We start from the raw sequence: 25,549 nt of genomic DNA on the forward strand, positions 1-25,549 counted from the left end.
TGAGGAATCCTGGGTAAAGAAACTTACTCTACCCATGCAGATTGATATTTATTCCTGGAATTTATATTCTTAAAAAAAGGCCATGTTCCTTTGGTTCTCATTTATATTGCAACTGCTTTTCTGTTCGCTGTGCATTTAATCTTTACCATGCTTGACATCAATACTTTGATGTCCAATCAACCTCTGAATATCAGTATCTTTTCCCCAAAAACCTGTTCCTTCTCATAACTTCCCCACCGTCCTTGTGGCACCATCTTTGACTCTTTCCTCTCCCTTACTTCCCCATATCCAATCATTAATGTCCAGGTTCTGTTGATGTGCCTTCAACAATGTCTCTCATACACAGTCTATCCTTCACACTCCCAATGCCCTAATCTGGAATGTCAGCATCTCTCATCTGATCTACTTTAATAGTGTCCTAATTACTTGCATTACCTCCAGTTTCTTTCCTTTTCAAACAGCTACCTCAAAACAATCTGCCTAATGTCCAGGTCTAGGCATTGTCATTTATAATAAAAGAAAATCAGTGACTCTCCAGTGAGTAAAAAAAAAAAATCTTAACATAAATTACAGTAATAATCTTGACTCTAACCTTTCCTCAAAGCCTGCTTTCACTATATTTCTCTTCATTTTGTACTGGCCATCTTCCTGCCATGCTGACACTTTTGGCCTCGGGTCCTATGCTCTTGATTGGTAAAAGTTCACCATAATTAGTGAGTTTCATACCGACCCAATCCAACCATTTTCCTGTCATGTTATGTGACATATGTACCCAAAGCCATATTTCTTCTCTTTTCACTGCTTACTCTGGGAAGCAGTGACCAATAATATTCCTGGGAAGGCATGTCAACAAATTACTCCAATCCCAGTGATTTCCCACACCAAAACACCCCATCCCAATTAAGTTGTCTTCCACAGTTAGAATGTAAACTCCGTGAGGGCAGGGACTATTTTATTTTATTTTGTATTTGTATCACAGTTCTTTGTATTTGTATCACAGTATCACAGTACAGTGAATGGCACACAGTAAGTCCTTCATAAATTCTTTTTTACTTTCTTTTTTCATTCATTCTCATGTTCTCTATACCAGCCAAACCAAACTCTTCATTTTCACCTTCAGTTTCCTCTGCCTTTTCCCGTCACCCTTCAATATTTCTTTGTGTAGGCTATCCTCTGTGCCTTAAATGCTTGCCATCTATAACTCTATCTATGAAATCTTTCTCTTCCCTTAATGGCCAATATCAAAATACCACCTGTCTTTGAAGGTTTCCCAGGTGCAAGTAGAAAGATCATTGTATTAAATGGAAATTCGGAGTGGGGAAGAGCCCATTTGGGATATATAGCATGATGTTAAAAAAAAAAAAAGTTCTGAGATACTGAGTTTCTGGGTAAATTAAAATCAGTTTTATTGACTATATCTAGAAAATAGTCAATAAAAACAGGCTCATTGTCCCTCGGTAGCTAGAGAGTGAACTAGTTAAACCTTCAATATTTATAAAGTCTTTTGAAAAATGGGTGCAAATCAAGTCTGATTAGTCAACAAGTAATAAGGAATGAATATTAAAATGGAAGTGGGCTATATTAAAAATGAGGGATCTTTTGGGTATATGACTTGGATCACCTTATGTTTTGGTCAAAGAGACTTGTCAATTTCCATATCACCGGTCTGACAAAAGCAAGGATCTATATTTACTCAGATCTGTCAGGGCAAACACAATGAGCAGGAATGCACCCGTTAGCATAAATTTAGAATTTATTTTACTATCTGACTAAATCTTGGCCTGGGTAAACTTTAGCAGAGATTTCTCACACTAGTGGATTTTTGGATAAGGAAATAGAAAAGGGGCAGAACCTTGGTCCTGATACAATAATTAGTTATTAATAGCAGAGAGAAATGATAATTTCTCACAGTAGGAGGAAGATTAGGTCTCTTTCGGATATGCTAAAGTGGAGGTGTTGTGAAGATATGATGATGAAGTTCAGGAAACTTGGAAGTATATATCTTTTCTTTTTTTTTCTTTTTTATTTTTTGCTAGGCAGTGGGGTTAAGTGACTTGCCCAGGGTCACACAGTTAGTAAGTGTCAAGTGTCTGAGGCCAGATTTGAATTCAGCTCCTCCTGACTCCAGGGTCAGTGCTTTATCCACTGTGCCACCTAGCTGCCCCAGTATATTTCTAAAGCTCAGTAAAGAGATTGATTCTGTAGAGCAAGATTTCCACATTCATCTGAGTGATAACCAATCCTCTTAATTTTACTTAGTTTGACAAGGAAGAGGCAGAGACAGAGAGAAGCAGAGAGAGGACAGAGAGACACAAAAGAAAGACAGACACCGAGACAGAGAGACAGAGACAGAGACAGATTGAGATAGAAACAGAGAGAGACAGAGACAGAGGAGGGAGAGGGAGAGGGAGAGGGATAGAGAGGAGTGCTTAGAATATAACATTAGGGAACATCTATCTTAAGGAATTAGGAAGATGCAAAGTCAGCAAAGAAAACAGAATGGGTAGTTATAGGTTTGAGAGCATGTTGTAAGCACACACAGAAGAAGCCAGGAAAAAGGTGGAGATAAAAGATGCATAATAGAGAATAATTGTGAAATGTAGGACAGCTACAACTGTGCTATACAGTGTGGGGGAATGAGATAGGGAATGAATTGAAGAAAAGTAAAAAAGAGTTGCCAAGCAGCAATAATAGTCCAACTGAGGTTATATGGCATTACAGAAGCAATATTACTCCTGAAACTAATAGTCTTAGTGTGAATTCTTTTGTTCAATTCCTCGCAAATTGTCAACTATCTGAAGAAAGGGCCCTTCCCTAACGCATAGTACTAGTTAAGATTTTGTAAGTGAGTAGATGGAGAGAGAGGTCCAGAGGTTAGAGAACTGCCAAGGAAGGATTCTTTTGGATGGTACAGTATAGTAGGTGACTTTGGACAATGGGGATGTTAATGGGGCAGTGGTTACCCGAAGAAGAGAAGGTAATAAAAGTGGAAGCAGAAAGAAGGAAGTCAAATTTTGCCTAGGTCGCAATTTTGCCCTACACTAGCTTGATATTTAAATCCAGCTTTTTTGACCTTGATTTTCTCAGGGTCTAGAGAGCGACAATCTCCAATTTTTTTTGTTTTGTTTTGTTTTGTTTTAAATTCTGGACACATATAGAAATACATGCATATGTGCATGTACATCTATCTTACTATGCACACACATATGCTTATGTTTGTAAAGATATACATGGATATGTGTGTATATAATATATATATAATATACATACATATGCATATTCACAAACACAACAATATACGCAAACACAGACTCCCCACCTTTTCCACCCCCCCCAAGGGGATATGCTGAGGAAGAGGGAAGTTCATTTTTCCAACAGCATCAGAATAGCTACTGTGCTTGGGGTTAGATAACTACCTTACAGGACTAATGCCTGACTCAGAAAGAGGAAGTTTGGGACCTTACGGTTTCAGGGGTGGGGTAATATAGAAGCTGAGGAATATTGGGCTGTAATAGAAGTTGCGTCGGAAACAAGTTTCATTATTGGTTGGTTATGATGGGGAGTGTGGGAAGTAAACTGACTTCGCATTTGTTATTGTTTGCTCATACCCCTTGAGAATAAGACAGTCCCTTAGGATGTCAGGCCTCCACTTTGGAGACAACTACTATAGAAAAGATAAATAATTCTACAAAGTATGTTCCATGACACAGATACTTTGTGATGCCTATAATTGCATCTCCCTTAAAGTGTGGAGTAGTATCCTATACATAGTCTGTAGGTATTTGTGAAATTGAACTGAAAATCTGCATTGAGGAATTTTAACTCTACATGCATTTTGATTACCTTCATATTTTATGTAGTATATCAAACTAAATAATTACAAAACATTTCATAATAGAGATCCTGAATGAATAATCAGATCCATCTGTAATTATCATCTCAAATGTATACTATGTGGTAAAATTCTGAAGGGGTCTGTTCTCTTAAGAAGATTATATTTTCTCTGGGGAAGATTGGGATCTTGTTCATATTGTTAGTTTGTTCAGCTTCCTAACATGTAAAAATAAAATTTAGTCCAGTCCAGATTCAAAGTACATATAAATATTCTAAATTGGTGGACTTGAATAAATGGACTTCTAGATTTTATAAAATAATTTGAAATTTGGATCTGCAGAATTTATTATGAAATTTGGATAAGAAATCTACTGAAGCCAAGATATGGCTGGCAATGTTCATATTCCAGTGTCAATAACAAGCATCTAATTAATTTTTTAATTACAAATTTGTTAATAACAAAATTAATTTGTTAATTTCCAGAGTTAGATGCTTGCCGATTATCACATTTAAGGGGCCTGATAATCCCATCAAAAATATATTCTGTGAGACTATCAATGGAGGGAATGATTATATAGTGCAGCAAGCAGGATTTACATTAGCCATCATCTTTTTCTATTAAATTCAACAAACCCACTCTGAAACTTCCATTATGTTGTATCTTTTTCAATCTTAGATTCTCATTTTGTATTTATTAATACAACTTCCACTGCACTGTGTGTTCTTCAGAACAATGTTGTAGAATAATTGTTGCATAGTTTCATACCTGTGCATGTTCTCTCTCCAGTGATTTATTTTATTTTATTTTTTCAATTGCACATAAAAACATTTTAACATTTACTTTTTTTTTCTATTTTGAGTTCCAAATTCTCTGCCTCCTTCTTTCCCCTAAACTCTCTAAAATGGCAAGCAATTGGATATAGGTTATACGTGTGCAATCATGTAAAACATATTTTCATATTAGTTGTGTTGTGAAGGAAAACAGACAAAAAAAGTGAGATGTAGTGTGCTTCAATCTGCAATCAGATTTCATTAGTTTTTACTCTGGAAGTGGATAGGATTTTTCATCATGAGTCCTTTGGAATTATCTTGAATCATTTAATTGCTGAGAACACCTAAGTAATTCACAGTTGATCATTATTCAATATTGCTGTCACTATAGTGTATAATGTCCTCCTGGTTCTGCTCATTTCACTTTGCATCAGTTCATGTAAGTCTTTCCAGATTTCTTTGAATTCATCTTGCTTGTCATTTCTTATAGCTCTAAACACTGCACCACCTAGCTGCCCCTACTACATTTTTTTATTAATTTATTTTGATTTATCAACAATTATTTCCATAAGCTTTTGAGTTTTAAATTTTTCTCCCCCTCCCTCCCAAGACAGCATACATGAGAATTGTGGAATAGACAAGATACATGAGAATTGTAGAAAAAAATCTCACCTAAGGTACATCTTTTTTTCTGGACATACTGGATCTTTCTGCATTCTGGTAAAATATCCTGATGAAAAGTAAATAATTCAACCAATTACCTGGAGGTTTCTTCTACATAGCACCAAACATTCTAATTTTTAGAAGCATCTTAAAGATCCATCTCTTAGTTGTTGCCTTACTTTGGGTAGACACATGCTTAAATGCAAGGTACGTGTGACTGTGCTTAGAATTATATAATAAAGATTGTTTAGAGAGAGGATGGCCTAAATCAGTTCATGAGATGCTTTCTATGTTCTATTTATTTAGCTACCTAACTTTCCTCTAAGGACTACAATGGATTCTTTTATTAAAACTCACAGCACTACTGAGACACAGGGATCAGGCAAACATTGACCTTTTTTTTTTTTTGTTTTTAAGACTGAAAAATGAGTACATAAGAAGAGATCAAGTAAATTCCTATGAAGTTACTTGCCAAGTCAATTAGGACACAGGACCCTGATTTTGAGCAGGCTGGTTTCTAGGTGATTATATTTTTAATAGTGCAAATGCTATTAGTTTTTAGTAGTAACAACTTCACTTTTTTTCATTATAAGTTGAAACACTTCCAAGTTGATCTATGAAACATTCTTCCTGGTTTTCAGCTATAAAAACTGGAGTTATTTTAGATTCTTCTCTTTTCCTTCATGTGCAGAATGTAATTAAACTCTGAAGCTTCATCCTTATTATCTCCAAAAGTCAACACCTCTCTAGATTCATTACTATTTGCCCATCTTTTTCAATAAGACTGTTGTAGCTAGATTATCCTCAAAAATGTCAGTTCTCTTTTAGATGACTTCAGTAAAGCTCCCAAGCTCACCATCTGTGCATGCCTCTATGATTACTATTTGATTATATCATTGATCTATTGCTCTATTGATCATCTTATCAAATTTCTATCATCAGGCCTTATTTTTCCCCATCCTATTGTTACTCCTTCACATCTCCTGCTTCTTCACAAACTTATCGTCAGTTCAGTTCATTTTCCATTTCCATACAAAATGGTACAGGATGGGGATGAATATATATTTTTATCCTCATCTTTAAAAATTAACTATATAAATATGAAAAAGGAGAAGTATGGCCCAGCATCAACTCATTTGAAAAAATATCAATAGTGTCTTGGTGGATTATAAACTCAAGAGGAGTCAATAATATAATAAGCATAGAAAGCAAACAAATAAGTAGAAAGAGAAGAAAAAAACAAAAATAAAATAAATTTTGGTCTGTATGAATAAAAATAGTGTCTAGGACAAGGAAAGTTATAGTCCAGCTAGGAAGGCCACATCTGAGGTATATTGTGTTCAATTCCTGGCTACCACATTATTTTTTTTTAATTCTTTTTTTTTGGGGGGGATGAGGCAATTTGGGTTAAGTGACTTGCCCAGAATCACACAGTTACCGAGTGTTATGTGTCTGAGGCCAGATTTGAACTCAGGTCCTCCTGACTTTAGGGCCAGTGTTCTATCCACTGCACCACCTAGCTGCCCCTACCACAATTTTTTTTTAAATTTATTTTGATTTATCAACAATTATTTCCATAAGCTTTTGAGTTTTAAATTTTTCTCTCCCTCCCTCCCAAGACAGCATATAATTGGATATAGGCTATACATATACCTTCCTATTAAACATATTTTCACATTAGTGATGTGGTAAGGAAGAATTAGAGCAAATAGGAGGAGCCACTAGAAAGAGGAAACAAAACAAAATCAAAGAAAAAAATAGCAAATAGTATGCTTCGATCTGCATTCAAACTTCATAGTTCTTTCTTTGGATGTGGATAGCATTTTCCATCACGAGGACTTTGGAGATGTCTTATATTGCTGGGAAGGGTTAAGTTTATCAATATTAGTCATCGTACAATGTGGCGGTTATAATGTACAGTGTTCTCCTGGTTCTGCTCACTTCACTCAGCATCAGTCCATATGAGTCTTTCCATGTTTTTCTGAAGTCCACCTGCTCATCATTTCTTATAGTACAATAATATTCCTTTACATTCATATACCATTTATTCAACCATTCCCCAACTGATGAGCATTCCCTCAATTTCCAATCTTTTCCACCACAAAAAGAGCTGCTATAAATATTTTTGTACATGTGGGTCCTTTCTCCACCTTTATGATCTCTTTGGGATACAGCCCTAGAAGTGCTATTGCTGGGTCAAAGGGTATGTACATTTTTATAGCCCTTTGGGCATATTGCAAATTGCTCTCCAAAATGGTTGGATCATTTTACAATTCCACCAACAATACATTAGTGTTCCAATATTCCCACAAACTCTCCAACATTTATCATTTTCTTGTTTTGTCATGTTGGCCAATCTGATAGGTGTGATGTGGTACCTCAGAGTTGTTTTGATTCTCATTTCTCTAACCAATAATGATTTAGAATATTTTTTCCATATGACTATAGATGGCTTTAATTTCTTCATCTGAGAACTGCCTGTTCATATCCTTTGACCATTTATCAATTGGGGAATGACTTATATTCTTATAAATTTGACTTAATTCTCTATATATTTTAGAAATTAGGACTGTTCAGAGACACTGGTTGTAAAAACTCTTTCCAAATTTTCTACTTTCCTTCTAATCTTGGTTGCATTGGCTTTATTTGTGCAAAAACTTTTCAATTTAATGTAATCAAAATTATCCATTTTGCATTTTGTAATGTTCTATATCTCCTGTTTGGTCATGAATTTTTCTGTTCTCCATAAATCTCATAGGTAAACTATTCCTTCTTCTCCCAGTTTGCTTATAGTATCAGCCTTTATATCTAAATCATGAACCCATTTTGACTTTATTTTGCTATATGGTATGAGATTTTGGTCTATGCCTAGTTTCTGCCGTACTCCTTTCTAGTTTTCCCCGCAGTTTTTGTCAAATAGTGAGTTCTTATTCCAGAATCTGGGGTCTTTGGATTTATCAAATAGTAGATTACTATAGTCCTTGACTACTGTGTCTTGCATAGCTAACCTATTCTATTGATCCACCACTCTATTTCTTAGCCAGTACCAAGTAGTTTTGACAATCTCTGCTTTATAATACAATTTAAGATCTGGAACGGCTAGGCCACCTTCCCCTGCATTTCTTTTCATTAGTTCCCTTGATATTCTGGACCTTTTGTAGTTTCAAATGAATCTTGTTATTATTTTTTCTAGCTCTATAAAATATATTTGGTAATTTGATTGGTATGGCACTGGATAAGTAAAGTAGTTTAGGTAGAACTGTTATTTTTATTCTATTAGCTCAGCCTACCCACGAACAACTGATACTTTTCAAATTATTTATATCTGACTTTATTTGTGTCGAAAGTGTTTTGTAATTGTGTTCATATGGTTTCTGGATTTGTTTTGATAGGTAGATGCCTAAATATTTTATAATGTCTACAGTAACTTTAAATGGAATTTCTCTTCCTGTCTCCTGCTGTTGGGATTTGTTGGTCATATATAGAAATGACGAAGATTTATGTGAGTTTATTTTATAGCCTGCATCTTTGCTAAGTTGTTTATTATTTCAAGTAGTTTTTTACTTGATGCTCTAGGATTCTCTAGGTATATCATCATATCATCTGCAAAGGGTGATAGTATTCTTTCTTCTCTGCATATTCTAATACCTTCAATTTCTTTTTCTTCTCATTGCTAAAGTTAATGTTTCCAGTAAAATATTGAACAACAGTAGTGATAATGGACATCCTTGTTTTACCCCTGATCTTATTGAAAATGCTTCTAGCTTGTCCCCATTACATATGATGCTTGCTGAAGGTTTTAGGTAGGTGCTACTTATTATTTTAAGGAAGACTCTATTTATTCCTCTGCTCTCTAGTGTTTTCAATAGGAATGCATGTTATATTTTGTCAAAAGCTTTTTCTGCATCTGTTGAGATGATCATGTGGTTTCTATTAGTTTTGTTGATATGATCAATTATACTGACAGATTTCCTAATATTGAACCAGCCCTGCATTCCTGTTATAAATCCTACCTGGTCTTAGTGTATTATTCTTGTGATAAGTTGTTGTAATCTATTTGCTAATATTTTATTTAAAATTTTTGCATCTATATTCATTAGGAAAATTGGTCGATAGTTTTCTTTCTCTGCTTTGACCCTTCCTGGTTTAGGTATCAGTACCATATTTGTATCTTAAAAAGAATTTGGTAAGATTCCTTTACTTATTTTCCCAAATAGCTAATATAGTATTGGAATTAATTATTCTTTAAATGTTTGATGGAATTTGCTTGTAAATCCATCTGGCCCTGGAGATTTTTACTAGGGAGTTCATCAATGGCTTGTTCAATTTCTTTTTCTGAGATGGGGTTTTTTAAGCATTTTACTTCCTCTTCTATTAGTCTGGGCAATTTATATTTTTGTAAATATTCATCCATTTCACTAAGATTATCAAATTTGTTGGCATACAGTTGGGCAAAATAGTTCCTAATTATTGTTTTAGTTTCCTCTTCCTTGGTGGTGGATTCATTCTTTTCATTTTTGATACTGGTAATTTGGTTTTCTTCTTTTTTTTTAATTAAATTAACCAAAGGTTTATCTATTTTGTTGCTTTTTTTCATAAAACCAGTTCTTTTATTTATTAGTACAATAGTTTTCTTAATTTCAATTTTATTAATTTCTCCTTTGATTTTCAGTATTTCTAATTTGGTGTTTAATTGAGGATTTTTAATTTGTTCTTTTTCTAGTTTTTTTTAGTTGTATGCGTAATTCATTGATCTCCTCTTTCTCTATTTATTCATGTAAGCATTTAGAGATATAAAACTTCCCCTAAGAACTGTTTTCGCTGCATCCCATAAGTTTTGGTATGTTGTCTCATTATTGTCATTCTCTTGAATGAAGTTATTGTTTCTATGATTTGTTGTTTGACCCATTCATTTTTTAGGATTAGATTATTTAGTTTTCAATTATTTTTCAGTCTATCTTTCCATGGCCCTTTATTACATATAATTTTTACTGCATCATGATCTGAAAAGGATGCATTTAATATTTCTGCCTTTCTGCATTGGATTGTGAGGTTTTCATGCCCTAGTACACGGTCAAGTTTTGTGTATGTGTCATGTATCATCGAGAAAAAAAAATATATTCCTTTCCATCCCCGTTCAGTTTTCTCCAGATGTCTACCATACTTAACTTTTCTAATATTCTATTCACCTCCTTAATTTCTTTCTTGTTTATTTTGTGTTTAGATTTATCTAGTTCAGAGAAGGGGAGGTCGAGGTCTCCCACTAGTATAGTTTTGGTGTCTATTTCTTCCTGTAACTCCCTGAACTTCTCCTCTAAGAATTTGGATGCTATACCATTTGGTGCATATATGTTTAGTAATGATATTACTTCATTGTCTATGGTATCTTTTAGCAGGATGTAGTTTTCTTCCTTATCTTTTTTTGATAAGATTTATTTTTACTTTGCTTTGTCTGATATCAAGATTATTACCCCTGCTTTTTTTTTTTACTTAGGCTGAAGCATAATATATTCTATTCCAGTCTTTTTTTTACCTTTACCCTGTGTATGTCCCTCTATTTCAAATGTGTTTCCTGTAAACAACATATTGTAGGATTATGGTTTTTAATCCATTCTGCTATCCCCTTCCATTTTATGGGAGGGTTCTTCCCATTCACATTCACTGTTATGATTACTATCTATGTCTTTCTCTCCATCCTATTTCTCCCCTGTTTATGCTCTTCCTTCTCCTTTCTCCCTTTTCCCTCCTCACTAGTGTTTTGCTTTTGATCACTGCCTCCCTCAGTCCCATCTCCCTTCTATTAGCCCCTTCCTCTTAACCCTAACTACTTTATCCTTCCCTTCTAACCTCCTCCCCCACCCCTGCCTTTTCTTTCCCTTTTTTCCTCCTACTGCCTACAGGGCAAGTTAGATTTCTATACCTGATTATATTATTCCCTCCTTGAGATGAATCTGATGACAGTAAGGTTCAAACAGTGCTCATCTCCCTCCCTTCTTTCCCTCTACTGTAATAGGTTTTGTGTCTTTTCTTGTATGGTAATTTACCCTTGTTTGCCTCCTCCTTTCCTTTTCTCCCAGTACATTCCCTTAGTTAGATCAGATTAATCCACTTACTTGGATCCATTTAACCCACTTGATTAGATTTTTTTTTATCATTACATCAAAGTCAACTTACACCCATGCCCTCTATATATGCCCCTTTAAAATGGTGTAATAACAAAACAGTTCTCAAGAGTTACAAGTGTCATCTTCCCTTATAGGGATGTAAACAGTTTGCCCTTATTAATAACATATTGTTGTTTTTTTCTGTCCCATTCACCTTTTTATGTCTCTCTTGAGTCTTGTATTTGAAGATCAAATTTTCTGTTGAGCTCTGGTCTTTTTATCAGGAAGGTTTGGAAGTCCCCTATTTCATTGAATGTTCCTTTCCTCCTCTGAAAGATTGTGCTCAATTTCATTGGGTAGTTGATCCTTGGTTATAATCCAAGCTCCTTTGCCTTATGGAGTATCATATTCCACTCCCTATGATCTTTTAACGTAGAAGCTGCAAGGTCCTGCATAATTCCATGATATTTAAATTGTTTTTTTATGGCTGCTTGCAGTATTTTCTCCTTGACCTGCTAATTTTGGAATTTGGCTACTATATTCCTTGGCGTTTTCAATTTGGGATGTCTTTCAGGAGGTGATTGGTGGATTCTTTCTATGGCTATTTTGCCCTCTGGTTCTAGGACCTCAGGGCAGTTTTCCTTGATGGTTTCCTGAAATATGCTGTCTTGACTCTTTTTTTTTTATATCATGATTTTTGGGTAGACAAGTAATTTTTAAATTGTCTTTCCTAGATCTAATTTCCGGGTCAGTTGCTTTACCAATAAGATATTTTATGTTTTCATCTATTTTTTTCATTCTTTTGTTTCTGTTTGATTCTCACTCTCTCATTGAGTCAGCTTCCATTTGCTCAATCTAATTTTTAACAAATTGTTTTCTTCTATTAGATTTTGTACCTCCTATTTGGCCCATTTTATTTTTTTAAAATAATTCTTCTCCTCCATGAGTTTTTTTTGTCTCCTTTTCTGTTTGGCCAATTCTGCTTTTTAAGGAATTGTTTTCTTCAGTTAATTTTTGTCCTTCCTTTTCCAAGCTATAGATTCTCTCTTGAATAGCTCTCATTTCTTTTCCCAATTTTTCTTCTACTTCTCTTATTTGACTTTTAAAGTTTTTCTTGAGCTCTTTCAAGAAGGCTTTTTGGGCTTCAGACCAGTTCATATTCCCTTTTGAGGTTCCAGATGTGGATTTGTTGACAATGTTTTCCTCTTCATAATTTCTGCCTAGATCTTCACTGTTCCCACAAGAATCTATAGTACATTTCTTTTTGCTCATGGTGTTTGCTTATGTCTTGGCCTTTAAAAAGATTGAGTTCTCCTTCTGGGGAGCATGGGGCATTGACCCAAGCTTCTTGTGTTGGGAGCCCGGGGCCTGGTCACTGGCTTTTTGTGCTGGGGCCTCCTATGCTAGCATTTGGAGGCTATAGGGTTCTGGCAGCTTACCTGGTGTTGGGCTGGAATCAGCAACACTGGAACTCTAAGGGTAGGATTGGGTAGTCTGGCCCCTGTAGGTTGCCTGATCACCCGGGCCTTTCCTTTTGCTTTCTTCTGCTCCTTTCAGACTGATGTTTTCATTGCTTCAGGATGTTTCTCTGCCTGGGGCTTACCCACTTGGAGCACTTCCCAGAGTTTTGCTGAGGCCCTGAGAGATTTGGCTGTCATGAAATGCTGGGGCACATGGTGGTTTCCCTGCCCATACTGAGGCACCCGGGGTCCTGGTGTTGGTGTTTGCCTGCTCTACCACCTGGGGTTTAGGATCTCCCCCTGGTGTGCCAAGGTGGGGCTTTCTGCTGGCTTGCTGGGATGTCTTCCATTCTGTACTGCTCCCCCCCCCCCAGGGCAAGTGGGGCCTTTACTGTTAATTCCTCAAGCTACCTGGGCTACCAGACTGCTGCACCCCATCTTTCTGCTGGTTCAGCTGTTCTAGGGTTTTTCCTGGGGTGACATTTTTTGGACTTTCAGAGATTAATAAGGGAGGGTGAGAATGATTTACTTCTTACTCTGCCATCTTGGATCCTGGAAGCAGAACTCCCCCTGGATACCACATTTTAAGGAGGACAATGAAAAATTGTAATACTGCTAGACAAGAGTGACCGATGTGATTCTGAAAGGACTAGAAATTGTTGCTTTCTTATAATATGTGAAGACTAGTCTAAAGAATAGGGAGATTACAGATGTTATGTATTGTAGGAAGGTATATGCATTAGCTTTGATTAAGTTGCCATGAAGGATACCTATTAAAGGGTAAGAGGTAGGTAAATAGTGTCTGAAGTTTAAACAGCTGTGAGAGAAGTGAAAGGAAAGGACAAGAAGTGACTAAAAGTTGGAGACCTATGTAAGATGGAGAGTTTTCTAAGTTTTTTTTTTCTTTTCTTTCCTTTTTTTTTTTTTTTGTGAGGCAATTGGGGTTAAGTGACTTGCCCAGAGTTACACAGCTACTGTTATGTGACTGAGATCAGATTAGAACTCAGGTCCTCCTGACTCCAGGGCCGGTGCTCTATCTACTGTGCCACCTAGCTGCCCTGAGAGTTTTCTAAAGAGACAAAAGTGGATGCATGTAAACAGTGGACTACTTAAACTGTAGATAGATAGCATTGCAGATAGACAGAAATGTCTGTTTTATAGGAGCCTGTTGGCATTGACATCAGTAATAGTATTAATGTACATACAAAAGGGAAGACACATGAGGGTGAATGTGAGAGAGTAAATATGTAGCCCAATAAGAATTGTCAGGAACTCTAAACATCCTGAAAATCTGATCATGGGAGAAGAATATTAAAAATAGGACTAGACAGACACTCAGGGTTGGCTGGATTATGAGAATAGATCATGTCTAAAAGGAAGTGCTCTTCAACTCATTTTATTGCTGCTTTTTTTTATCAAGAATAATCTTTGAAGGGCAGCTAGGTGGCACAGTGGATAGAGCACTGGCCCTGAAGTCAGGAGGACCTGAGTTCAAATCTGGCCTCAGACCAAACACTTGACACTTACTAGCTGTGTGACCCTGGGCAAGTCACTTAACCTCAATTGCCTAAAGAAAAACAAACAAACAAAAAAAAACAAAACAAAAAAAGATAATCTTTGAACTGGGAATGATAGAACAAAAAAATGAACAAAGAGTTGATACTCAAGATAAATTAGGCAAGTAAGAGTGGCAACACAAGGACTAAAGATAAGTAAAGATCTGATTTCTAATTAGGAAGAGTGTTTTAGGCCAATGAGTTCAATTTTGACTCTTGACAAGATTCTACAAAGTATTTAGGAGGGGATTTGTGAACTTCTAAATAGGGAAGTAGTGATCACTAAGTTATTATGGGTCCACCAAGAATACTGGATTAATTAGATTTTCTTTCTTTTTTTTTTTTTTTGATACAGCAACTATGCAGATAGATCAAGAAAATGCTATAGATATTACATACCAGATGGAAGGCTATGGAACAGATTATAGATATTACAGTTAGATAGATTCAGAACTGAATAACCAATAAAAATAGTGTAAAGGACTAGGTCGGTGATAGTCCTGCTGTATTGTACTCTGGCCAAATGAAATTTGGAGCATTTTGTTCAGTTCTAGCTAAAATATTTTAGAAAGATCATTGATGAATTACAGTGTTTTCCAAGGGAAAAAAAAAAGGACAATTAAAGTAATGAGAGGAATGTAAACCATGCAATATGAGATAAAAAGAAATGTGGATATTTAACCTGAATAAGAGGAGACTGGTGAGGAGGATAGGGTATAGAGGATATGATAGTTGTCTTCAAGTACTTGACATAGTATCATGTGAAAAAATTATACTTACTCTGCTTGGTCCTAGAGGAAAGAACTCAAAGCAGTGGAAGCAAGTTTCAGAGAGACAGAGTTTGACTTGATATAATAAAGGGGGGGAAAATAAACCTGTTGTTAGATTTAGACAGTCTTACTTAGGCTCACATTTAACTAAATGACCTCTGAAATATCTTTTCAACTCTGAGAATCCATCATTCAACTTGATTAACTTAAAAAAAAAACATACGTGCATGATCCTGATAAAGAGGAGATATTGTCTTCCCTGTCTATGCTCCTTTTTTTTTCTTTCCCCCAGTCTTGGTCTCTGTCATGCTTACAAAAAACTCTATAATTATTGTGTTTCCCATGTAATATCTTTCCCACTAGTTAATATTTTAGCTCATGAGTGACTTTTTTTTAATGAAGCCATCCTCCATAGGTTTTTTTGTTTTGTTTTATGAGAGCTTAAAACTAAATATGGCCTCATTGGTAATTTATTTAATTCTAAACTCTATATGAAGCATGAATCCTCTCTATATTTCCAAAAAATGGTCTACTTGCAAAACCTTTGAGAATAAGGGAAGGATTTTTTGGTGTATGATTCCTACTAAAAGTCACACACATATATGGAAGCTTGATTATGGGGAGGAAGAGAAATGGACCAGACTATATTATATGCTCCCTTTATGCACCAATATTTTGTATATGTGATCAAAGAATTACATCAGTAATTACTTACTTTTTATTTTGTATAGGTTGTGTATTTACTTGTCTTTCTTATTTATTTACATATCTATTATTTTTCTGTAGGAGATTGTACTGTTAAAATGAACTATTTTTATTATTATGTTTGCATTCCTAGAGCTTTCCTTAAATGAAATAGTATACAATTGGGAAATGGGAAACCTGGGTCTTCTCTAGTATTGTCAATGTTGCTAACTAGCTGCAGGACTTTTATTAGATTAACTTCTAAATCTTACTAAAAATGAGGAAATTTGGGGGGATTACCAGTAATATTACTTCCATAATTAATATTTTTATGAAAATTTCAGTATTTCAGGAATGTGTGACTTTATCCATGTAGGCACTTTGACTGACACAGATTATAACCCATCTAACTTTTAGGAAATGGTTTCACAAATGGTTGTCCCTTCCATTCCTACCTTTCCAGACAAGAACATGTCTAACATTTGTAAGAGCTTAAGGGTAAAGTCAAAGGTAAAAATACTAGCTCCTCTGACCTGCACCAGTGGAATGTGAGAGTTGCATTCAGCCCATCAACTAGCATTTATTAAACACCTATGTGCCAGACACTGTGCTAAGAAGCAGCCATATTTTTTTTCCTCCCACCAGGAAGGTGCTATTTCTTGGCCACTGCCCTAGATTTCAGTCCTGAAGAAATATTTTCGTTGCTCATGCATGGGAACATCAAGGAGTAAGCCATGCAACCCTAAAATCAAACCTTGTATTTGACCGCAAACTAGTACTCCAAATTGGTTTAGCTTGAGGGGCAAAAGGAAAACTTGGGATAAAGTTTAGTTTTTCATTTTAGAATTTTATCCAGAATCAATAAATCAAAATTACAAAATTATCTTTCACTTTGGTTTCATCCCTTGCTCGGAGAAAGCCTGCCATTTTTGGACTAGAGCTCAAGCATTGGTTCTTTCTGTATGTCTGTCCAACAAAACCAAACACTGTTATTCCCTTCTACAGTCCCTGTTTGAAATTAAGGACATACACAAATCAAAAGCACTTTAAATAGGTCAGATTTTACCTATCCTGAGCTGACTTTTAAAATAACTATTAGAAGTGGCAAATAAACAACTTAAAAAACAGAAAAATTGTGGATTATACATCTGTCCTGGGCTGAGCGAACAAGAAAAACAATGTCACTGGCTGCCAGTTTCTCAACCAGAGGACCAGTGATTTAACATTTAGAACCTTCTAGTCATAGCCTTTGCCTCTGTTCTGGTGGATGAAGGCATCAGCTATTCTAGAGCTCCTCTCTGTCTCTTTCTGTCTCTCTGTCTATCTCTCTGTATCTGTCTGTGTGTCTGTGTGTCTGTCTTTCCCCCAGCTTTTCTCTTTTTCTCTTCATATCTCTTTCTTTTTCTTTTCTTTTTTTTGTGAGGCAGTTGGGGTTAAGGGACTTGCCCAGGGTCACACAGCTAGTAAGTATCAAGCGTCTGGTCTGAGGTCAGATTTGAACTCAGCTCCTCCTGACTCCAGGCCCAGTACTCTATTTACTGTGCTACATAGTTGCCCCCTTCTCTTCACATCTTATATGTATATCACCACTTCTGCTATAGCAGCAAGGCTCTTCTGCAGACATTGGGTCTAGTGCCCCTACATTTCAAAATCTCCACCTTTATTCAAGAATCACTCCCTTTAGATCCTTGATTTTCTTCCAGGATGAGAAGCAGAAAACTTTGTCTCCTACCTACATTTCCCAGGAATCCACACAACCAGGCTCCTTGCGAAAAGCTTCACAAATATGAACAGGTGGAGAGTCCAATAGTGAGGACCCTTTCCTTGTTTGACCAGGCTGGTAAATTTTTGGGTATCCAGACTAGTCCCCTGATGATAGACATATAATTCATTGCCCAGCCCATACTTTCCAGTTTGGAAGACTCTTCTTAAGCTTTATCGTCCACTAGATCAGCCTTAAAGAATGCAGGATCACTCTTTGCCATAATAAAACAGTGGATTAGAGTTTATTAAGGATGTTATAATCACCATTGATGGCAGTCTGTGAGAGGAAAAGAAGTCATAAAAGGACATAAGGGTTGGAGTGGAAATGAAGAAAGGTAGTTCCATTGGTTTTCCTTGATGACAATAAAAATATGTATAAAATAGCCTCAGACTTTGGTTATTTTTAGTAGCAACTCTTTGGAACCACTCTTTTCCCCAAATCAACCAATTCCTTCAGACATTCCTCAACCCAAAATCTGTAGTCCTCCAAGCCATACATCTCTGTTCATTAAAAGCATAAGGACATCTCCTTTGCATTTCTTTTATACTCGATGTCTAGTATATAGTAAGTGCTTAATAAATGCTTATTTGCTAACTGGTTTTTCAACATTGTCTTGTATTAACTCCATTTCAAAGATAACTAAAAAGCAGGATCAAATTCAAAAGCATAACAATTCACTTCTTTTGCAAGTATCAAGTGACATTAAACATTAGTTAAACCATAAAGACTGATTCACTGGAAACATCTGGGGGGATTTAATGTGGACAGTGAATAATTGAATGGCCTGAAATAAAATATAAACAGTAGATGCCACCTACTGAATTTTTACAACAAAAGTGCAGAAAGGAATTTGAAATACTTGAAAGACAAGTGGGAAAAAAAAAGTTTTACATCTCATACAAAAGAGAGATGTTGCTAATACTTGAAGTTATGTGACTTTTCTCTCCTTTTAGGTTGTACAATAAAAGGATATATTTTCTCCAAATTAAAAAAAAAAACAACCAAAAATATTTGGGTAGCTGTAGCTTATAGCAAGAGTGACAGTGTGATAGTGTACCATCAAAAATACACATATACAGCTGCTTAATTTTGTTAGAATATGTCATATGTTTCAAATATAATAAGTTGAAAAAAGAATTCATTAGAGAACAGTCTACAATTCTGTTAAGAAGTATCAATTCTTCTTGCTATTTTTTTCCTCATGCAATAGCGGTCTACTTGAGGAGACCTTTTCTATCATCAGCCTCTTGTATGCTGTCTTATGTGATGATGGTATTGTATAATTGTACATCTTTTTTTCTTACAATATCGAGTAAAGAAAACTCTTTACCCCGTTTCCTCCATTCACTTAGGTGAAAGTTTAAAATTATAAGGAATGCAAAGTAGTATATGCAATGTGCAGTAGTATAAACAATGGCACTAATTGAATTACTATACTACTAAGGAATAGTGGAAAATCCTCAATAAGCATTGTTGTTGTTGTTCAGTCATGCCCTTCCTCTCCAGTATGTCTAACTATATTGTGGAGAGCCCCAAACATTACTCTAGCTTTCTTCACTTCCCTCCATTTGTCATTGTGCTAGCCCTGTGAAGGAGGGAGGGAGAAGTAGATGTTATTATCTCCTTTTTATGGAAGGACAGATTCAAGCACAGAGACCAAAAGAAACACAGAGTCAGTGAGGGTTCTAAGCCCAAGGTCTTGGCTCCCCTCCTTACTACGGTACTACACACACTAAGCTACCTACCCATATAATAGGAATAAAGAAAGGACAATATAGATAATCAAAATCAGGAACATAAATAAGCCATCTTAAAGCACCTAATTTCCAGTGTATTTAATGTTTACCCTCCCAGCCCACTCCACTCTCCATTAATCCTAATTGCAACTAAGTAATAATCATATTGCCTATTTTGAGTTTAGTATATTACTATTATTTGACATGATTTTGTCTGTCCTTTAGAAATGTGTCATAATCATTGACTACCAGTGCGAGGGGGAGACTTAAAAATCATCTAGACCAAAAATCCAAATTATTATATGAGTGAATTGAAAACCAACAAATAACAAGTGACAGAAGATGGTAGCTAGGTGACATAGTGGATAGAGTGCTAGGTCTACAGTCAGGAAGACTCAGCTTTCTGAGTTCAAATCTGGCCTCAGACACTTATTAGCTCTGTATTCCTGGACAAATCAATTAAACTTGGATGCTTCAGTTTTCTCAACTGTAAAATGGGATGGAGAAAGAAATGACGAACTACTCTAATATCCTTGCAAAAAAAAAAAATGGGGTCAGGAAAAGTCAAACATAACCGAAGAACAACAAAGGAGGTTAGTGAGAGAGTCGGCATATACTATAAAAGCATATACTATGCTATTAGCTTTTGCATGTCATATTAATAGGGCATCACTGAAAGGAGGGGTTATTAACCTGGGGCATATGAATTTTTTTTATATTTTGATATTCTATTTTAATGTAGTTTATTTCCTTGGTAATTATGTATATTTTATTTTATGCATTTTAAATACTATTCTGAAAAGATATTCATGGGCTTTATTAAATTGCCCAAAAAGTCTTAGGATGCAAAAAATTAAAAACCCCAGAGCAGAACTATTCAGAAGAATCTGTGGTATTTAAGATGCGACATGATCATGTATATGAAATAGTTTGCAAAATGCAAAGCATTATGTAAATGTCTTCTGTCCTCATCATTACAATATCTTTTTCCTAATTTATCCTTGGCATATATAATCTAGTTGAAGGAATGCTGAACTCAGAGTCAGAAGCCTTTTCTTCTAGGTCCCTTCTAGAACCAACTTGTTGCATAACCTTGATGAAATCAGGTCTCCTTTGGGAACTTCAATTTCCCAATTTCTGAAATGAGAGGTTTAAATGATATATTTGAGAGATCTCTTTCTATATTTAATGTCCTATAATTTAATATAAGAAGACTTCAAGGAAAAAATAGATTTTACTTCTCTCATATAACTGATTCCAAATTTAAATTTGACAACCTAGCCTAAAAGGGAAAGAAAAAATCATAACTGGGAGTCAGGAGAACTGCATTCAATTTCTGACTGTCACTCATTTACTCTGTCTCCATTTGCTCATTTATTAAATCATATTTCTATCAAATAAACATACAATCAATGACTTAATGTCATGATGGCTCTGGGCCAATTCTGAGTTGAGGTTTTTAATAAATGGTAAGGTCAAAAGAATGGCATTTTTTGTTTGATTTTTGTATTTTTTTTAGCTGTGTTAGAATGAAGAAAATGATCCAGGAAGGCATAGTACCACCATTTTAGATGGATAAGCAAAAAGAAACAAATGAGTGACTATCCTGTTCTTCATTTGTTTCTTTTTCCTCTATCAAAAGAAATTATCTTTTTAACCACAAGCCTAGAAAAAAATGGATAAGGGAAAAATGAAGCCCGAGATAAATGAAATAATCTTAAGAGATTATCTAGCTTCCATCAATGATTCAAGTCACCTGGCCTAAAAGAACTAATGTGTTTGCTGAGTTACCATCACCACCTTCAAAAAAAAAAAAAAACTAATCGGAAGAACAGTACAATGAGAGAGCAAGGCAGCTTTCTGCATAGCTTCCATATCACATCCCTTCCTATCTGGAAGTAAAATGGCAGGTACATTATAATTAAAATTTCATCAGGAAAAGGAGATGTGAAATAGCTTCCCATATGTAAAGCCTTCTAAAAATCAGAGCAGAGAACTGAAGAGCAATTTTACTCTTCCTTGGCCATACTTTAAGGAAGAAGGGAGAACATAGGATTTTTCTAGACTTGACACATGAAAGAGTAAACAAATAGTTGTGTTAGGGAGGGAGCAGGTGTCAAAGACCAAATAAATGCAGAGTTGATCTCCCATGCTAAAGAAGGAAGAGTTGTAAATCTAGCTCTCTTCATGTCCTTATCTACCCCTGCCCCTTGCCCATGTATTTTCCATACAGCTAGCAGCCATTCAGGTATGTCTACCCCTCAATGTAAGGACAGCCCTAGTGGTTGAGATCTTATGACAGGAGACAGGAGAAAATGACATGGTAGTGTCTCAGTGTATTAAGAAATGAAGTGGAAGCCTCAGATAATGTTCTCTGAGATGAAGACACCAACAAAATTGGAAGAGAAAGATTTAGGAGATTATGAGAGATGAACAGATCAGGAAAAAAAGCTGGGATATTCATGAGGAAAAATGGGAAAATGAGTAGGAAACCTTAAAAAGGTCACAACACAATGAAGAAATATTATGTTGAAATGGAAAGTGACCTAAAAATCATTTTAAATATGCTTTCTCTTTTGAGCTTCACAATAACTCTTCAAGTTAGTTATTATTATGATGATGATGATGATGATGATGATTTACAGTGGGCTAGGAGAGGGTAGTGACTTTCCTAGGGTTACAACAACTATTAAGTGCCAGAGACAAGATTTGAATGTAGGTCTTCCTAATTCAGAGTCCTACACTCTATCCACTGTACCACTTAGCTGTAGTCTAGCTAACTAGAATATGTAGATTTCCAATGGAGAAAAATCAGAGTTTAAATTACCAAGGAAAATGATGATTAAACTTCAAATTTGCCACCAGCCATGTTAAACACTGTTTTGACCCTAGGCAAGTCACTACCTTCCAAATAACCCTGGATTAATTCCTTGTCTAGGATGAATTACAGAGGAGATCAGAATATGATAATCCTCAAAGCAAAATCTATCAACATACATGCCAGAAATACATGAAAAATAGATCCTATTCATCAGGGGAAAATAGATAAACTTTGAACAAATGGGAGAAATTTGATTCACTCTTCAGAAGACACCAGTCTATTCAACATAAAACATTCCAAATGGAAGAAACATAAGGAAGATTAATAAGGATTATTTTTAAGGAAGAAGAAAAAAAAACTAGACAGTTAAATCAATGCCTTTAGGGTTCTGTGGTGAACTAAGGCTATGGTTTAAATAAAAGAAAAAAAAAAGAAAGAAAGAGTGTTCACATTTGTAAAGGGCCAAAGAGGGAACAAAGACATACCATATTCAATAATGTCATCACCCTTCTCAACAAAAATGACAACTTCAACAACAATGAAAATGCTAGATATTGTACTGACAAAAGAGATATAAAGGCACAAAAACAAAAATGAAGCAAGGGTACCCTTGAAGATTATACTTCTATGTGGTGAGGGGGAGACAAAGGGAGAGACTGGATTTTTAAATGTAAGATTTATCCTCATGGAAAAGATAGTTGAACCAAAACCAGGAAAACTGATGAGATCACTGAGAAAGTATATAGATGAGCAAGAAGAGGGCTTATTGTGATTGCTACTTCACTCTCTAAATTTCACTGAATAGATGTTAAATAATACATTCTAGAATTTTGCGAGGAACTGAAATCAAGTTTACTGGTTTATAATTTGCAGACATAGTTCTCTTCCCATTTTTGAAAATCAGGGCATTTGTCTTCTACTCCTCTGATACCTATCTCATTCACTGTGATTTTTTTTTAAATCTCATCTTTATTGATATCTTTTGTCTTTACTTCAACAATATTTACAAAACTATATCTCCTCCTTCCCTATCCAGAGGGCCATTCCTTGTGACAAAAATCATGATGTAGCAAACCAAACTTTATCATTATTTTATTCACTGAGTCCTATTCTTTCTTTGATTCTACTCTCTTCCTCTGCTCTTCTATTGTACCCAATATATTCAATTCCCCCATATAAAAAAAGCTATCTTTTTTTCCTTTCATTTTCTGAGTTTTATTCCAGATAGTATTGTTACAATACTATGCTCTTCTTTTGCATTTCTTTTCTATTACCCGTCTTTATTCTTTTTCCTTCTGTATTTTTAAATATCAAAGTTATCAGTAAGTTATTTGTGTATCAACATTGATCTCTTCAAATACCCTTTCCCCCCCTTTTCATTCTTATTGGAATTGCTTTTCTTTTGATCTTCAGATTTTTATTCTGACTTGACTATAGATAAAAAGTCACTAAAACCTTTAAAAATGAAAAGGAAAAATCACAGAGAATAGGAAGTGTGGAAATGACCTTTGTGGAAAGAAGTGAATAGGACAAATTCTGTGGGTGGAGAAACATAAATATTATTCTAATCTTCAAAATTTGGAATATGTTAGATTGTTTCAACTATAGACTGGTGAATATGATTTCCATTCCTAGTAAATTTCTATAATACAGTATTTTATAGATCATTTGTAAACATTTAGAAAAGGAAAAAAAAAACAATCTTTCTGAGACAGCATAGGTGCAATAAGAATCAATCAGGATAGACGAGACTCATTTTGGTTTTTTTTTTGGTCAAGGTTACCATGTTAGCCAGGAGAGCACAACCCCTTAAAAGTTTATCTAGATTTCTTAGGATCATATTATGGAAGGGAACTTAGAAATCACTCCACACCCACCCACTTTTATAGATGAGGAAACAGACTCACAGAGGTTAAATAATGGGCTCTTTGTCATTCAAGTACTAATTACAATCATGTTACTAATCCAAGCTGATTCTTACATTCTATATGCTACCTCACTAAGAATCATTAAATCTCAAGAGCAGCTCATTTTTATATAGGTTATCTCACAGTCATTAGAGTGACTCCAATTATGGAAATTTGGAGGTCAATCTGTTTAGACCTTGAGAAAATTTTCTTATATTTGGGGCTTTAAAGGAAATACTGTGGTCAAGTTCTTCCAATGAAATCACATTTTCCCATTGAGATAACATATACACAGGCAGCAGCCTTTAGCAAGATACTTGAAAACATCCACATTAGAGGCATAAAGAGATGAAAAACAATGAAATAAGAAACCCAATTTTTCTAAACTTTGCATACCTCCAGACTCATAGTATGAAAATTTCAAAATGGTTTTGAACAGGCACTCACAATAAATATTGGGGTAAAATGGAGATAAGTAGAAAATAGAGCAAAGCACACTTATGTTGACAGAGAACAGGTTGATTGACCCAGCCAAAGACCTATGATTAATGAACCAATGTCAACCCAGAGTGAGGTCTACTTATGTTCAACACTTTTATCAATGACTTGAATAAAAAGAGATACTTATTAAGAATGATACCAATTTGTATTTGTTGACAGAACTGAGTTCCAAAAGGATCTTGCAAGATAGGGATGGCCAATTGAATGAAAGTAACAACATGAAATTTTAGTATGCACTCATGTAAAGTCCTATCCTTGGGATCAAAAAAGAATTTGCTGCATCAGTATGAGTTTGGTGTGGGAGAGGGGAAGGACATGGCTTGAAATGCAAGCTTGACAAAGTTCAGTAGTACAATATGGCAGCCAAAAAGTGCTTAGGATATTAGATTGCATTATCAAAAGAAGTCTCCAGATTAAGGGATGTTTTTTTTTCCCCTCAATAATATTTTATTTTTTTCCAATTACATGTAAATATTATTTTCCACATTCATTTTTGTAAAATTTTGAGTTCCAAATTTTTCTCCTTCCCTCTTTTTCCTCCCCCTCCCCAAGATAGCAAGCAATCTGATATAGGTTTTACATGTGCAGTCATGTTAAACATATTTCCACATTGGTTATGTTGTGAAATAAGAATCAGAACAAAAGGGAAAAGCCATGAGAAAGGAAAAAAAAAACAAAAGAAAATGAAAAGAGTATTCTTCGATCTACCTTCAGACTCCATAGTTCTTTCTTTGGACATGGTTAGCATTTTCCATCATGAGTCTTTTAGAATTGTCTTGGATCATTGTTTTGCTTAGAAGAGCTAAGTCTATCATAGTTGACCATCACACAATGTTGTTGTTGCTGTGTACAATATTCTCCTGGTTCTGCTCACTTCACTCAACATCAGTTCATGTAAGTCTTTCTAGGTTTTTCTGAAATCTGCCTGCTCATCATTTCTTATAGAACAATAGTATTCCATTACATTCATATACCAC

The sequence above is a fragment of the Vombatus ursinus genome, unplaced genomic scaffold (genome assembly GCF_900497805.2).
Source record: "Vombatus ursinus unplaced genomic scaffold, bare-nosed wombat genome assembly UNPS02014816.1, whole genome shotgun sequence".
Classification (NCBI taxonomy): Eukaryota; Metazoa; Chordata; class Mammalia; order Diprotodontia; family Vombatidae; genus Vombatus; species Vombatus ursinus.